Consider the following 15,876-nt stretch of genomic DNA (forward strand, 5'->3'; position numbering starts at 1 on the left):
TCCAGCCATGCTGAGATAGAGGCACTGGAAGAGGAAATAGCCTCTCTCCTGAGGAAGAAAGCCATCACTGAGATTCCTCCCCAGGAGGTACATGTGGGATTTTATTCCTTCTACTTCCTGGTCCCCAAGAAATCAACAGGGATCATCCTGTCTTGTGCTTGTGCATTTAGGTCCATCATGGTGCTAACTAAAGACTAATTGCATTTTAATTTGCTAAAACGCTAATCTTAAGTGACAAATATGAAGGATGTAATGGAATGAAGTTTATGCTACATAACTCCCAGTCTCTTAGGCACAGGTAGGTGGCTGCACACCCCCATAGCTGGTGGTCCTTCATTGTGTAATCACCATCCAGACAGGTGCTAGGGCCCTGTACATCATTGTGTGTTCTGGTCCAACATCTGTTATGTCCTTCGGTTACAGCTAACAGTGAAATCCATCAGAGGGGCAGAGCATGTATGTATGAAAATTTAAAGGGAACACAACCACCTAATTGGGCAGTCAATGCATGCATCTTTCTTAGGTTGCTGAGCAGACCCTTATTACTGATTGATGACTGGACTATGCATATGCCCATAAAACTGGAGTTACATCAAAAGAACATCTATTTCCTCATTATTAGTGGTTTTAAAAAAGTAATTATCCATTTTCCCATTTTGTGTGAAATACATGGTCCTCATAAGTAAAAAACAATAATGGAACAAAGATATAGATACACATTATATAATGTGTATTATAAGAAATATGTTTTATTCTGAATGCTCCCACATATTGGAACACACTGGTAGTTGCGCACAATGAAGTGATCCTCAATTAACCTGTCAATCAAATGCAGCTTCTGCCACATTCAGGATTCATTTCTCCCATCAGTCCAAGGTGAAAGGTCTCATTTTGCCATTACTTTCTCAAAAGACTTCATATGTGCAGCAATTTAAATCTAACAGGCTTAATAAGGGAAACTGAGGACCACACACCCCGGAAACTGACAGACTAATGTACAATCCCAAAGCTTTTGGTGCTGAAACCGTAATTAATTGAGAATAATTATTGCTTTCACAGACAGAATTACAACAGAAAATGGTATCAGAACCTTCTAAATGACTTGGCGAGAGCTTGGTTTAACACCCCTTTGAATATTTTTTCGATGACTGGCGAATGGGATAAAACTTTACCACTTCTTTATTCATAACGCCTGGAAATGAGTTACAACTACATGGAACACTCATGAATACTGTTACTTGTCTGACCCCAAATGCTAATACAATGGAAATATAAAGTGACACTTTGTTTCAGCCTCTCTTGTAAGGTGATTTTTTACTTTGAGTAAACAAAATCAAAAATCATGGTTCATCTTTCCTTTGTTATACTGCATGTCATCATTTAAGGAAACCAGTAACTGTACATTATTTTACATCTGTTGTCTTTGCATTTTTATTATGCATATTTATGTTAACAAATGAGCTAACAGTTCAGAGTCAAGCAACGGAAAACACATTATGCAACCTGTATTTTGTAATAAATAGTAATAAAAATAGCTTGCTTCTGAGAGTGAGCAGCTATGAAAATACATAAGGTCACATAAGTCCCCACCTGCGTGAGAAGAATTAAAAAAAAAAAAAAAAACAAATATCTCTGAAAGTATATGCATGCCAACTCCCACAAGGCAGTGATTATGTTGAACAGTATGCTGAACCTTTATTCTCAAGTGAGCACATGCATGTAATTGCATATGGTGTTGACATGTACCACAGCCCTTGCTAAAAAAGCTAATTAGAGACAGACAGTAGACCTTGCATGTATTAGTGCACAAAACACCAAATGGAAATTAGATGTGTGCTTTCTAGAGAGGGCAAAAAAAAAGTTAATTCCGCTACCTTCAGATGCCTTTACCAGCCTACACCTCCGGCCCAGTCCCACTGCACCCACCTTCAAGGTTATTTCATCAATAGCCAATCAGCACATAAAAAAATTCAAGCTGTAAACATCACTCAACCAGACTCTCCCTCTCTTACTCATATTCATAGATGATGTCTCAGCCCACACTACTGTGAGGGTCAGTATGAAAAACCTGTTTATAGAAACAACCCTTTACAAGGATTTTTGGAGATCTAAATGTTTTATTTTGGCACTATAAAGATCTTAACACACATTGAGAACCTAGGAAGCTAAATTTGCTTTAGGAAGCCCTAAAATCAAGGTGCTTTTTATTTCATGAAATTCAATTACCTTGTTTTATTCATTTTAGCATCTAAGTAAGTTGTTGAAATGAGATAAACCTAGAATTTGGCAGCACATTTGGCATCAATTGCCATTCAAGGTGTCTGCCTGATTGGCCCCGAATAGATTTTCCATATAGCCTGAAAAAGCTGCAGAAACAAATCCTCGCTATGCACTGAAGAAAATTTAAGGCATGACCTCAATTAAGATGAAGATCTCCAGGAAGAAGAAAACTCTCATGGAAAGTAAGAACTCTGAACTATATGCAAATATAACTTACAAAGGATATCTGTGATCTCCAGTATATTTTGAAAATGGTGATGCAAAAATGATGTCTATAGAGTATATGAAAACTACAGAAAAACAAAGTATGTTGAAAAGGAAAAAGATTCAACATTAATCCTCTTTTCTGCCCAGGGATGTATTCAGAAACAGAGCGATGGAAATCACTCTTTGGCATGGCACAAAAGTAAGTTTAAAAAGAACATGCACTATTTGAGTAAGAACATTTTAGAAAAAATAGTAGATTTGGCTAAACAAGAAGAAGCAAAGAGCAAAGATGTGCAAGCAGAGGTGTAACTGGACATCATTGTTATTAAGACTTAAGTTGGAGCAAGCATGAGAGAAAGAAGTTCTCGATGGAAATAACAATAAAGCTTTGAATTTTTATTGTCAAAAGCAACCCAGAGTGACAAATTGCTGATTCAAACAACTTTGTTCAGTTCAGTTCAACGATTCATAGTCACTGACTAAGCTCCTTTTTTCCTGAAGCTAAGCTGTCTCATCACCATTCAAAGGCACTTCAGTACATACAGCAGTAAGTGAATGTATCATTGCTCACACAGCCCGACACTGAGTGCTGATTCAGACTGTCTTCAGTTCAGTAGTACATCCAGTCTGTTGCTAGTCTGAGCTGTTAAGTTCAGTACAAAACTAGCCTATTCAAGCACTGCATACAAGGTTAACAGCTCAGCAGCCTGTTATTTACAACAGAATTATATTATTATGATGTGTCAATTTTGCACTTTCATTTTTAAGATTTAGATTTGTTCATATATATATATATATATATATATATATATATATATATATATATATATATATATATATATATATACTGAACACCTCTACACAGAGACAATTAGAGTTATTTCAAATACAGTTGGTAATTGCAAGACTGACAACCATGGTAGCAGCTCTGTGAGGCCAGACGAGTACTTTGAGTAGTATGCTAACATTTAGCTCCAAAGTAGCTCCAAAGCTAAGGTGATGGGGACTCAGGAGATCACCAGTTAAAGCAGTTCGTCCTCTCTGGGGAACATGACAGTCTGTACCAAATTTCATAGTGGCTGAGATATCAAAACCAAAAATCTTAAAATGGTAGTGATGCTAGAGTTGAAGTTAAGGGCTCACCAAAGTCTTGTGTTAGACAAGGCAGAGTCTTTTAGGCTAATCATAGCAGAAAAGAGAGATGAATGATCATACATTCAATACATATTTTTGCCTGTTTTCATTTCAATTCATCTTGGAGCACTGTAGTAGATTAAATGGAAACACTAACAGAAATTTTGCTAATCAATATTAGTAAGACTGTTTTTGTATTAGTATATTTCCCACACCAGATTTATTGATTCAGATAATGCAGGTACTGCTCAGCCCACATTGATAAATTAAAGCCTTGGGTACAGATCTGTCAGCAGGATCATGATTGGTGTTTCAAACTAAATACTGGAAGAGGGAAAACAGATTTAAAAAACATGTTATAGATAGATATCAAAACCCAGCACTAACATCAATAGATCCTTGCTAAAAGCTGCTTGGTGTGATTTGCACTTAAATAACATTCAATATCTTATCTACACTGAAACACTGATTAGACAAACTGTGTGTGAAGTGAAATACTGTATGATAAAATGACAAGTTGTGGCGCACATAATTTTTTACAATAATTATAATGGCAACTAATTTTGAATAGCTGTCCTTGGAGAACATTTGTGTATGTACACATGGAGATAGAGTAGGCGTCCTTGTTGTAAGAGGATTGAATAAGCAACCTTTTGCAGACTAGGTGGATTAGCTCATCTGCCAAACAGTACTACACAGAGAGAAAGTGTCAGTCAATGCTGGTCATACAACTCTGCAAACAAAAGAAGCTTTCTCACACAAGTGAAAGGACATAAAGTTATAGTGACAGTGGAATTGTAGTTCTGACTTCAGTGAGGAGGACAGAAATGTTTTCATCTTTCCTCACTTTATTTGATAAATGAGGACAGTGACATATTTTTATTCACATACTGTCTGAAGGTTTAGTATGTCTCCAATCATGTGCGTGTCATATTTGCAACAATTAGGTGACATGAAGAAATCTGTGTTACATAAACAGATCTGAGCAGGTTTTTCCATGCAAAGAGGTATTGTCTCAAATGCTGTGTTAACTCCCACACAGATGTAAGACAACTAAACATCTCAGTTGTTGATGTTGGACAGCTATCACTAATGATTCAGTGAGTTACAAGTTTTCACTTAACGATGTGAACGCAGTGCAAAATCATATCTGAATGCACAAACTTAACATTCTTCATTATGTGTAATGATTTGTTCTTTTGGGACTGATATTTGTCACACATCACTTTAGGCACTCTGCATGTGAGAACTTAAATTAAATTCACAGCTGGACTTCTGAATGTTTTTACTGATTTATTTGTTGGAGTATATAGCTATGTTTTGTCTTTTTAACAGTATTTTCAAAGTGCCAGTGTGCTGCTGTAGAAATTACCAATTAATACAACAAAACAAATAATTCTAAAGGAACCGAGAGGTAAACAACAACAAGCATTTGTAAGGAAGGTAATAAAATAAAGGATGATCATGTCCATGGTTGAGAGATTAGCATCTTAGTTCCTTTGTATATGGGCAGGTATGTGCTTTTAGTTTAGTCACCACATTCATCTGTCAATGAGTGTTCTTGTTGCATTGTCAGCGACTGAATCAGCTTCTTTGAAGGATCAAAGCCAGATGCACTTTAATTCACTTTTGTTTACACTTAGCCACATATATCAGATTGCAAATCTGATTGCATCTGTCATTCTCCATGCTGACATGCAAATCAGCGCAAGTCCAACTTCAGTCCAGATGGCGGTGGTAATGCAACTGAGGCTGTTTCACAACTGCTTAGATGGCACAGAAAGAAGAACATCCTCTGCTCTCAACAAGTTTAGCTACAACTATAACACTTAAGCTTAGTAGCTCACAACCATCCATGAACTTAACAAACACATGGATGAATCACATTTATAGACTTAAGAGCAACAAATATTCTACTTGTCTCTAGTGGCTTTGATTCATGTCCTCTGTATGTTTGTCTATGGTGAAATCTCTGGAGCTGCTTTCCTGTCACCTTTATTCTAGGGCTTACCATAGTGTCATTTTAGTATTACTTCAGATGCCACTACCACAGGGGACAGACCCTGTAAGTTGCCTGTAACAGACTACTTACTAACATATTTACAGTTGAAAGACCTCTATGTATATGTCTTGGAGATACTGATGCATTTACACCTTTTTAGTACCTGGCTAGAATGCATGTCAAACGACTTCCAATCTTGAATGCTTCTTGACTGCATTTATCTATAGGTTTTTTGATATCCCATTGTCATCCAGTCCACTACAAATGACTGAATGCAGATGGGATCCTTGTTGGTGGCAATACATGTCTCTGTTTCTCTGTCTGAACTAGTTTCTGTTTATGCCTACGTGTCAGTACCTATATCATGGCCTGTAAGATCTTGTTGCCAGAGTCTGTTTCTAATCTTATACCTGTTTCTGTCTCTTGGTCTGAGCTGGTTCCTGTTTCCCTGCCAGAACCTGTCTCTGCTTCTCAGCCTGTGCCCACTCCTGAACCTCTTTGTAATCTTGAACCTGTCGTGTCCCTCTCCTTTCTCTCCAGCCTCAGACCCAGTCTCCTCTCTTGATGTGTCCCAAATCCACACCACATACAGTACTACATCTACACAGTATGTATTATACTGGTCATCCTAGTATTAATGTTTTAGTGTGAACACACTACATTTATAACCTGCTAAACTTAGTATGTAGAATGGATTTGGTACACACCTCATCTGCCTACACAGTTGTCTACAGTTTCCTCATGTACCTCACAGTATATTACTCTGTCTAGTGGTATAAAAATGCAGCATTGCAGTATAAATAGAGACACACACAATCCTGCTCCCTCCTCTGACTATGTGAAGGCTATGGGTGTGCAATGCATGTATGCATCATTCAGTGTGACCTTTGTTTCTGCAGAAACTGTCACTTCATATGCTGATAATTGAGTTGATCTCATTAGAGTCAGAGACCTCCCACCTTGTGGAGCATTCCCTCAACAGCACTTAAAGTTTTCTGAGGCAGTTAAAGTGGAGAGCATGCTAACAGGGAAAAACTAGAGAGGGAAAGATGAGGTTTATGTGTGTGACTGTGTGTCAAGTTGCAAGTCAGCCTTTACCTTGGCTGACAGTCTGGAGTGAGAATTAAATGGCCAATAGGTTCTTTTTTACTGTCTTGTTGTACAAAATCACCATAAATCTACATGGGTTTTAATAGGGTCATTGATTAAGTGGCTTGTCCTACAACAGTCAGACAACTAACTTTGGGCATAATTTACTCTCAGGGACCTGCCTCCTTATTAATCGGAGTAGGTCACCATAGTAACTATGCTGTATCACTAATCTAGTTCAATTAAAAAGACATTGATTGCATAAAATGCATCACCTGTCAGTCTTAAGGATATTGTTAGACTGTAAGTTCTACTCACAATTAGTAACGTTTCAGACAGTTTTTAGCTAGCATTGATGGCAACGACCCCCAGGGAACCTTTGCCAATCATATGAGGATTGGTCAGCCAGTGCTCTGGTCTTTAACTTACTTTTTACTTGAAATGTGCAAGAATTGGGATTTTGTGTTTTATAAAACTGCACGGTACAAAAAAAATGATTTAGAGATCCTTATTAAAAATCAAATAATTGTATAATTCTCTTAATTCTACACCCGCAATGTGGGCACAGATGGCGTAGCCTTGCTCCAGCTTTGTAAGCCGCCTTGTGTTGCACAGGAAACACATTAACACAGGAGCTGCCTGGCTTTTTTCTGGTCCTAGTTTCCCCAAGGGCTACGTTGAACAGTGGCTGCATCCTTTTGTTGTCACTATTAGGCAATCAGTGCACCATCATCAGTGTGGTCTCCGAGCCCCCTGCAAACCAAGACAGCATAACCTTTTAAATCACTGGTTAAGTATGTACTACAGCCAAAAAACAACCTCAGATAAGTGTTTGTGCAGCCAACAAACAGCCTTTTTAATAATCAGGAGAAAACATTTTAAGAAATGTACAAAATGAAAAAAGTGCAGCATACAAAAGTGCTCTTCAACAAATATTTTACATGCTACTAATTGCTATTCAACCTAACCAGCTTTGTAGCACTGTATGACAATGTTACTAAAGATTTCAGTTACGTGTTTATGCATTATTCTGTGTACTAATGTGCATGTGAGATATAGCTCATTAGCTTAGCCTTGTTGTAGTGTATATGGGGATACAAAACACTTTTCTATCTTAATTTAACCTGGCAGGATGCTACAAAAACAAGCTTTGGACTCTGATGTTTTCACTACCTGAGGCTGGATACACAGGAGCTACTCAATTACTTGAGAACCAGGCAGTTTGTTGGCACTGATAAGCTTGTAAGTAACTACACAGATGTCCAGTTTAGCTCAGGTAGGGCAGTTATATTGACACATTTATTGACCAAAAATAAGAAAGCAAACTGCAGTCTAGTGCTGAATGACACAGGGTGAAACAATACCCAGAGACACTAGCACAATACACCACCACATGTGTATGCAGGGTGATTGAGTTGAACTCAGCCACTGTGTGTGGCCAGGCAGGAACAACCGATGCTGTAAAAAAAAAAACATAGTTTTGTCCAAGGTTTTGACCCTGCCAAAAAAAAAAATAGCTCAAACTAAAAGTGGCAAAGAAGCCAGTCCATTCTCTAAATTCCCCATTCACGTACTGTCCCTCTACTAACACAGAATCTTCACCAAATGCAAAACCAAAACCAGAACACAAAATGGGCATCAGAGCACAGGGGCAAAGTAGCAATGCAAATGTCCTGAAACTGCAAGCAACTGAAACCAAACTATCCCACTGAGACACATAAGATTCATTGGCATGTGGTCCTGCATTCTCATGATAGAACTCAATGTTCTGCTAAAAGTTTTTACTTTAACATTGCAGTAATCAAAATCTCTGGTGGTATACATAGGGCAGTAACTTCTGTTTTAAACTTCTACCTGAACATAAGGACATCAGTCCTTAACAAGACATCTGCTTTACTCATAAAATCAGTCATCCAACTTTAAAACATAACCAATAGCTTAAAGTTCCTCCTAGTTTGCAAATAGGGCCCAGGAAATGTAAAGTCTGCTGATAACAGCTGTTATAAAAATCCATCCATCTATTTTCCAAGCCTACTTTTCCTGCAGGGTCTCAGGGGACTGGATTCTATCCTATCATGCATTAGGTGAGCGCACCCTGGACTAGTCACCAGTCTATCACAGGGCTAACACATATAGACAAACACATTCACACTCCCATTCACACCTACAGGCAATTTAGTTTCCAATTCACCTAACTTGCATGTCTGTGTGTGGACTGTGGGAGGAGAGTGAAGCACCCAGAGGAAACCCACGCAGACAGGGTGAGAACATGCCAACTGCACGCTGTTTTTGTTAAAATGTTGTATTAAAGTATCAAAGATAAAACTAATAATTTTCGTATCACTGTTTGAATCGGACACTGCAAAATGTCCTTTTAGTGTGTCAGTGCTATTGTCCACCATGACAAGCCATAATGAACAACATTAAATGTGCCAGTTTATTATATTCCACCACATGAATGCTCCTCAACAGAGACAATAAGACAAGAAAATATGTACAAATTAGAAAAGATGGTTAATACCACCCTTGCAAATAATGCAACATTAGACCATCCAAAAAAGGTGTAGTAGCTGTGAAGTTACACCTTATTGTGCCTATATCCTTTTTACAATATGTGTAAACAGCCCAGCACAATAAGAGATGCATTTAAAATAACGGGAAACATTCAGTGATATGGCTTTTAAACCATTAATGAATTGGTAGCCTAATTGTTTGTGTACACAGAGCCCATATATCTCACTCCTCTTTGCCACAGAGCACCACTGATGTCCACAAACTGTTAAAACCAAACCAATTAGCCGCACTTCCTGACATGTTTCTTCATTACCTTTAAATAGGAGCACTGTAGCTTGTTTTAGAAGGTCCCATATACACCACCCTGCTGTTGAAAATACCCATTAGAGCACGAAATGTGTGTTATACCGCAGCTGAAAATCGACACCTGTTGAGGCATTTTGTGAAAACTACAGTCCCCACCTGTTTGAGAAAATTATTTTCTTTAAAAAATGATAATAAAGAATACTTTTTTAAAATGTCTTCAGTAGGAACAAAAGGGCTAAGGGCTGAGTGCCACAGACAGTGTAGGGAAGTTGCAAAGTACTAAAGGCCTAAAGGTAAAAGGAATAATCCAGTGTTGTTGTTTTTTTTGTTTTTTTTTGTCTTTCTGTTGGATTTGTTGAAAAAAAGAAAAACAAAGAATATCACAAGCATTATCCTTTTAAAACACACCTCCAAGCAGAAGGAACTGGTCACCTAACTGAAAGCAAACAAACAAACAAAACATTGCAAAATCATAAAATGACATTCACATGTGCCCATTTTGAATTAGTACACTGTGGGTAAGTGTAATGTATTCAGATCAAAGCAGGTTAAAGTATGATCATGATTAATACCTTTAAAACCAGCTGTTTAAGGGCGGCATGGTGGAGCAGCGGTTAGCACTGTTGCCTCACAGATAAAGCCCCAGTTTGCCCAGGTCTTTTCTGTATGGAGTTTGCATGTTCTCCTTGTGCCTGTGTGGGTTCTCTCTGATTACTCCGGCTTCCTCCTACAGTCCAAAGACATGCAAGTTAGGTTAATTGGTGACTCTAAATTGCCTGTAGGTGCCAATGTGAATGGTTGTTGTGTATATGTACTGGCCCTGCTGACGATCTGTCCAGGGTGTACCCCCTTCTCGCCAAATGTCAGCTGGGATAGGCTCCACCCCCCAGCGACCCTTAAAGGATAAGTAAATAATGAATTAATGTTTAAGGGAAATGTTGTGATCATGGCTAAATAATTACATTGTGATTGCTGGCTGAGAAACAGAACCTGAGACACTGCTGTTTGAGGCAAACATTCAATTAAACAGAAATACATCACAATCACATTTTGACAGACAGGAACACACCAGTTATACATAATGAATTACATCCCGCAGTCACAACAGACATCAACAACTAACAATAAACGGTGTTATTGTGCTCATGGTTAAATGTCAACACTGAGTGGCATGAGATGTAAATACAAATTGTATAATTAAAGCTGGACCACCACATCTCTGTTTGTTACTGCATTAGAATGATGTCATCTCATCCCTGGAACTTGGACTGAACTTTGCCTTTACATTTACAAATGTGATACAGAATAGTTACAAATGAATGGTGTTAGGAGATAGAATAGATTTTATGTACAAGGAAAGAGAGAAACTGGTAGTAATTGAAACACAGGAAATAAAAACTTAGACTTGTCATCCAAATATGCTTAGACCAAGGAATTTTGGTTGTTCAAAAAAGACATTTGTAGTAATGGTATTTAATATTCGAGACAACCTGCCTGCTTAGGCTAGATATTAGTTTTTTAAAGTGATAACATTTCTTCTCCAGCACAAACATTGGCGGTAAACCAGCAATTACTCACTGACTTGACTCTTTCTACAAAACCTGAAATAAAATCAGTCAAAGTGGCAAATTTGGAGTTTCATCAGCTGTTCTGACAAGTTGAAAAAAATTCTTTTGCTCTACCTAGATTGCCAGTGAACTTCACTCGGCCACTCTTCTTCTGTCGCCTGCTTTGAAGTGCTCCCTCTCCATTATATTATTTCTGCATGTTTCCGCTATTTTTGGCTCCTTCTCGTTTGGGGACAAATTCATAGAGAACACTGTCAGGCTCTTCAACTTCAACAGTGAAGGGGAGAATTAATCTTTAGCTGAGGAGAGCAGATCGGCAGGCTACAAAGTAGCACAGCCATTAGGGCTGCGGAGGAGGCCAAATGCGCTTGTGGTCGAAGATCGACGCAAATGACTGCGCCAGGGGGACAACAATTCCCCTCCGCCGGAGCTTCTGCTAGATGATCATTAGTGTGCTGGGTTTGATTGATACGCCACATTTCCGATGGCAGGTGGACGACTCATCTCAACATGGCAGTCCCCGGTGATTAATCTCATTTTAAGATGCATCTGGAGGAGTTGACTCATTCTAGATGGGCTGGTGTAAATTAAAGTGTATAATAATGCAGCACAGCCTGAGCTATCGGAGTCAGGCTAAACTGGAATGTCAGCATTTTGCATCATTCAAATCAACTGTCAGGGCGGATTGTGGGTCCTGATGAATGTATATGAAGTGGCACAAAGCAAGTGTCGGATTAATAATTCAACCCACCATTGTGACACAGAAGTGTACAGTGTTGAGCCATGCAGGTGCAAACAACACTGAGAATGATTCATCACTTCAGGCCCGACTGAAGCAACTGCTCCCAGCACAGGCAGAGCATTGATTAAAGCTCTTGATCAGCCATTTTGAAATCAAACCTTTGAAGTATTCTTCACTTACAGGTAGGAGCTGATGGCTGAAGAGGTATTATGAAGGAGGCGAGGAGTGCACATCAGTGCATGGATGTGAAATATGATGTGAAACGGTAGTGCTGATAAAGAGCTTGTGTGGTCAGCAAAACAATTAACCTTGATAAATAAAGGTAAAAATATAACAGCGGAGGCCCGGGTGTGCAAGGTTAATGGTTTGGGAGAAAACTATTTCTACCCTCAGGAGATTATAGCAATTATAGGTTCTAGAATATGTACTGTAATTCCACAAGTGAAATTAAATGCTTTTTTGCTGTGGTCCCTATAATCATGGGACTATATGGAGAGGATAGAGAATCTCTTAATATGAAAAGCAGTATGCTCATTCCACACTGTCTAAAACGATTGGACTTGTTCTGAAGTCTTATTCAGCAGGGTTCAGTCAAAGGGCTCCAAGGCTGCAGAGTTCACTGGTAACCATGGATTCTTTCATTCATTTAATGCCTTTTGCTTGAAAGCGAAGTGCAGCCTAAGAAGTCATTGTCTGCGGCAGATATTTAATTGAAATGGAGTAGGGGGAGTTGTCATTTGCACTCTCATTCTAAAGACTTTTTCCAGTATTGTAAAACTTTCTGTGGAGACTTGATGTGAGATTATTTCTTCTTCTTTTTAACTAAGTCTGTCTCTAGGAGAACTTTATATTGAGCTAACAACCCTGTGTTGTAATGCACATTGTTACCCTGTCCTGGAAAAACTAGCATAATAATCTATTAACGGGGATGGATACTTATGCAGACCAGTATTTTCTATTTTCTATTTGTAATTAACTTAGATTAATTTAGATCAGATAGAAGGTTTTGATAGAAGCCACATTAAATTGACTTGAATCACTGTGACATGATAGAATATGAAACTTCAAAGAGTGAATAGTTTTTAAATGCACTGTTGCGATTGAACATGAGAAAAATGTTGGATCAAGACAAACTATACTGGTGTAAATTTGGATAAAGAAAGAATTGTTTCTGTCATCTTAATTAGACTTGTAGGTGTGTAGTATTTGTGTTTGATGTTATGTATATTCAAAAATAATTTAAGTGATGGAAAACAAACAAATAAACAAAAATCATTTTAGATTAATCATGAAAAACCTGTTAGTCAAGTAAGGTTCAGCATTTCCTTCTGTATTTTGATGCTGAAGCTCTTTACATTTGGAACAGAGATTGTGCTTTTATCTATGTATGTAGGTGAAAGTCTTTTCAAATCAGCAGAAAATGCTCTATGTGTCCACTCACGTTTTTACAAAGACAAACATCAAACAGAAACAATCTAAAAGTTGTGCACTCACAAACAGCTATACCTCTTTGAGAACACTGTGACACTTTGCTTTGTCCCACTTCTCCATTGTCCCCCACTTCATGTACTATACAGCAGAAAAGACAAAATATTAGCCTCTGAAATTCAATAAACAACATCAAAGACAAAATAAATTAGCATACTGTTGACATTTCCCAAAACAGTTTGCAAAATGCAACAACTTTTTAAAGTTAGTTTTTGCACAGCTGTTGTGTAGGATTGCATTAGATTGTATGTGTGTCCATATCCTGTATATCTGATAATATACAAGATAATAATGTAACCAGATGAACAAGACCAAAATTTAACATAAAGTCACTGGGGAATTTAGGAACAAATTTGTAATGGATGGCCATGAATTCCTAAATGAATGCACTGGGTTTTCAACAGACCTCAGGGTCCCAGAGGGCATGAAACTCCTGCAATACATTACTGACAATGTAAAATTTTAATTTAAAGCTACAATATGCAACTTTTCGCCTTCGGGCAGAGAAGTGAAATGCTATCCCTCTAAATCCCAAACCCTCAGTGGGGCAGGTTCATGCCCCAACACTTGTCATTCATCCTGATGAGCTGTCGACTTTGAAACAGTATCCAGCCTGAAGCTAAGGTAACTGGAAGTACAACTGCAGTGCAAATGTTGTACCTGTGTGTCATTACATGCCTTATTCCTGTGTTTTGTTTGCTTATTGTTGAGCTCCATTGTTGTTGTTGGCATAATTTCTTCATTAAGGGTCACCTTGAAAGCCATAGCCCAGCTCATCACAGAAAATGGCATGATCACTATAGCTAGAGGTCTCAGACATCATTACTTGAAAATATAATCTCATAAAAAATAAATAAGTCAGCAATAAGAGATAAAGTAGCACTAACAGGATCTTGATGCAGCTTTCATTTATACCCACAAGCTACAAAGTAACCAAAGATTTCTAATTGATTTTAGGGAGCCTACTAAAAACAATTACACTCCCTTTACAAGAAAGAGTCAATACAGGCTAAGATGCAACATACTGCAGAAAGTGTAGTGTTCATTTCATCACAGAATCCCTTCCATCATGTGTCTGGCACACAGTCCTAATCAATACACAGGGAGTAGGGAAGGTGCCCCTGATTGATCAGGTGGTCATATTGGATGTAATCAATACAAAGACTTACTGGATCATGAACTTAGGAGGGAGTCGCCCAAAATTAGGTCATGCATTTGCATCTCATGAATCCGCCAGAGATCATGTATTATATTGGAATCAATCACTTAATTTGCCCTATACAGTAAATGAGCAAGGACTTACTTTGGTGACATTGGTTTGATATTGACACTTTTCAAGGACTTTCAAGGACACACAGTGTAGTGTTAACAGACAGCACAATAAATATATTAAAAGCACAAAAGGGACAAGATGACAAAGAATTTAGTATGTGATACTGTGCTTGTTCTAGTTTTGTAAATAGTCTGTCTTGTGCAATTTTTCAGTCTGTGATTCGATACATTCTTTTGATGGTTGTCTTTTGATGTTTCTGTGGTGGCAGGTGGGAGGTTTAAACTATCATAAAAATATGCCTTACGCATACAGTAAATTGTAAAGAACATAGTCTAAAGTTGACATACACTATCATAAACTGAACTTCTTAGATTTTATGTATTAAATAGAAAGCTAATAAAAAAAATCATCATCTGTTTCCTTGACTTGCTTTAGGTCATGACTTGGGTATAATTATTATTTCATCAAGACATTCAGATTAAACACTGATGCAAAGAAATGAAGAATCCTGGGGGTGTCTATCAATGAACTTTATAATGTATATGAATATGAATCAACCATCAAATACATAAGAAAATATAATCATGTATGCTTTACCTAATTTTGTATTGTAAACTGTAATAAGTACAGATGTGTTAACCCTCAACCCCACATTGCACCACCACGCTTGTGGTCTCTTCTGGTTCTGGGGTGCTCCTCTGCATGCGACCCAACCTGAAGGTTGTCTAAGCAAAAGGAATTATCAGACACTCTGATCATATTCTCTCTAGTGAGTTCACCTTAATGCCATCAGGGCTCAACATTGACTGTAGTCTCTTTTCAGTGAATGTTCTTTTAAATTATACCTTATTTATTTCTTATTTATTTCCTATTTTGCATTTCTTTCTTGTGCACTATATTTTATACCTGTGAATGTTACCCCTCTTGCCGGACCCTTGTGTGAGTCAGTATGCACGAGTTGTCAGTGTCCTTTACTTATTGTGTCTGACACAGTCCACTATGCCTGTTTGTGTGTGTGTTTTTCTTTTCTTTTGGTTTGGGTGGATTGCAAAACTGAATTGCCCCATTGCCCCACAGACAAGTTGTCTGAATCTGAATCTGAATCACATCAGTCTTCAACTTTTCTGATTTAGTGTTTCTTTTAATGGTACCATCTTTTGCTGTTGCTCTTTTGCTCAATTTACTGTTTTTTGTTTGTTAAGCATACATAAATCAAAGAGATTTTAAAAATGTAAACTTAAATGTAGCTTTTCATACACTACAACTGATTGGC

This window comes from Lates calcarifer, linkage group LG8 (genome assembly GCF_001640805.2).
Source record: "Lates calcarifer isolate ASB-BC8 linkage group LG8, TLL_Latcal_v3, whole genome shotgun sequence".
Lineage (NCBI taxonomy): Eukaryota > Metazoa > Chordata > Actinopteri > Centropomidae > Lates > Lates calcarifer.